The 2,796-nt window shown below is 42.6% G+C and overlaps 1 non-coding gene across 1 annotated transcript; it reads right to left on the reverse strand.

Annotated features, from left to right (window-relative positions):
- Window positions 1–744: 744 nt before the first annotated feature.
- LOC133301217 (small nucleolar RNA R71) lies at window positions 745–851 on the reverse strand. Its single transcript, XR_009750154.1, has one exon. It is a non-coding gene; the product is annotated as a small nucleolar RNA R71 (small nucleolar RNA).
- Between the last annotated feature and the right edge of the window lie 1,945 nt (window positions 852–2,796).

Consider the following 2,796-nt stretch of genomic DNA (forward strand, 5'->3'; position numbering starts at 1 on the left):
CAAGAACAGAGGAACGTCCCCTATCAGAACTTATAATTTTCCACCATCAGCAAACCACCCAACAAGTTTTTGGCGCCGTTGCCGGGGATAGAAACACTAAATTTTGTTCTTATTTACTGTTTTTAGTACATATTCTGTATATCTGACCTTACCTTTATATTTTTCTTTATGTCACTAATACTGTTGTGCATATATAACTTGTGTTTATAGTTTATGAGTGAAGAGTTTGAAACAAACTCTGACCTCTCCATTGAAGTACCTGAGTTTCTCTTTGATCCTGAACCAGAACGTACACTTCATAGGAGAAGAAGAATCCTCAGGGAAGAAATTCTTGAAAACATGGCTGATCACAATAATAACAATGAAGAAGTTCCTCCTGAACAAAACTTCAGAACTTTGGCTGCTCCTTTCAGGAACAGACCAGACAGGGGAGTAATCCTCCCTCCTGTAGCACCCAACTTTGAACTGAAACCTATCATGTTTCACATGATTTGGGAAGCAGGGGTCTTCAATGGACTCCCTGCAGAAGATCCTTACACACACCTCACAACATTTCAAGATATCTGTGATAATTTTAAAGCTGAGGGTGTGACAGAGGAGAGCATGAGAATGAGGTTGTTCCCTCACTCCTTAGGATTAAAGGCAAAAACATGGATGAAAACTCTCACCCCTGGATCAATCCACACATGGGAGGAGCTCTCTAACAAGTTCGTAGAGAGGTTTCTCCCAATGTCCCGACAAGATGATGTTAGAGCATAAATCTCTAACTTCAGAATGTTTTATGGAGAAAACCTCTATAAAGCATGGGAGAGATACGAGGACATCATCAGAAAATGTCCAAACCATGGGGTAGAGAGTTGGGGAGTGTTACAATCTTTCTATAAGGGACTTGACCATACTTCTCAATCTCACTTAGATTTTGCTGCAGGAGGATATTTCTTTACAGGAACACTTGAATCAAGGTACGAAATCATAGAAGGAACTGCTGAAAGATGTCTCCAATGGCCAATAGACAGAGTGAGCCCAGTAAGGAAGCCAGGCATGCTAGAACTGGATAAACAAACTGCCATGGAAGCCCAGCTGGCATCACTCATGAATGAAGTGAAGAACCTGAAAGCTGACCAAGCAGCACCAAGGATGGAAGTCTTGCAACTCACAGCAGCTGAAACTGAACCATGCTCAGCCTGTGGTGACCTTCATGACTCAACAGACTGCCCATCCACTGCATTGGTGTGTTATGCAGAAAATTTTGGCAACAGGAACTTCACCAGAGACAATCAACAAGCAGGACGCAGTACAAATGCAAATCCTGGAGGAACTATCATTAAGGATCAGAACCACAACACCCAATGGAGGCCACCCATGAACCAAAGACCATTCAACACCCAGCAGCAGTATCAGCAAGACAGCAGCAGTGGAACGTTTGAACAAAGGAGAAACAACTACGTTCCGTTCCACAGAGATGATCAACGCATCAACACCCTGGAAAATTATGTCAAGGAATATGTCACCAGGAATGATGCAGTGGTCAGGAACATTGAATCCCATCTGGGACAGATTGCTGCCAATCTCCAAACCAGGACACCAGGATCACTACCAGGGGACACTGAGGTTCCCTCAACCGCTTCTGAGTCCACTTAAGAGGTAAGTACCATGTCTAGCTAAAGACATTAAACTAAGCGTTGACTGGGAGGCAACCCAGTGGATACATTTGCTCTCTGACAAAGAGCAAAGTTTTGGGGTGGTTACTCTTAACCACATAGCTCCCAAAAAGGAGGGAACGACTGATGTTCCACTCCAAAAAGTCCAAATAAGATACGTTCCGTTCCAGGAACGTAGTTTTGGGGTGGTCCCTGACCACACAATCCCAATAAATAAATATATATACATATATATATATATAAATATAATATATTTTTTTATTATATCTATATTTTTGCAAAGTTATTATCTTAAATAATAGGTAGTAAGTAATAGGTTAGTCTGTCCCCTTTCCCTTAGATAATTAGATTTACACTTCTGTATGTTTCCTTTTTTTTATTTAGCTGTTTATTTATTAGTTAGGAAAAAATAAAGGGAACGTTCCCTGGGTTAGGAGATAAGAATGACTGGGACACCTGTCCCTGCTGAGTCACTTAAAAAGGTACGCAGCCATATCAAGTTTGCATTCATTGCAAATCTTGAAAACGCGCGCAGAAAAAGCAACCGTCTCCTTAACCATTAAGACAACTGCACCCTTTCCTTTTCCCTCTCTCTCTCACGTCCTGACCTAAACCGTTCCATCTTCTCACACTCATCCCATCAGTAACTGGTCACCAACTGCTGACCACTCATTCTGTAACGTCCCCATTCCACTACCTCTTCAACCTCCTCTTCTTAACCTCCACGTCCCAGAAACTCTTCGTTCACTCCTCCATTGTCTACTTAAACTCAGCCACTGCTTCCTTTGAGTTTTACTATTTCCATTCAACTCAGAACCTTTTCTCCCTCCGCATTGTGCCCTAACCTCCTTTCTGCTAAAAATGACTAAACTTTCGATCAAGGTGACTCTTGTGGCCAACCGTGGCGAAGAACCAGAACTCACCGAACCCATCATTCATCTATACCCAGAGAGGAACATCTCCTTGCAATAGGAAAAATTGGTTCTGCCCTTATTTGTGAAGCAGTCCTTAATCAAGCTTCAGTGGCTGCGTTTTGCCACTGATGACCGTGAAGTGAATGTCTCCCTAGTGGGAGAATTCCTGTACCAGACAAGGAGGCTGCCCGAAGAAGATTCCCCTGATGTGGTCACAGTGA

Source organism: Gastrolobium bilobum, unplaced genomic scaffold (genome assembly GCF_033153095.1).
Source record: "Gastrolobium bilobum isolate Gb01-03AN ecotype WA unplaced genomic scaffold, APGP_CSIRO_Gbil_v1 utg68148, whole genome shotgun sequence".
Taxonomy (NCBI): Eukaryota; Viridiplantae; Streptophyta; class Magnoliopsida; order Fabales; family Fabaceae; genus Gastrolobium; species Gastrolobium bilobum.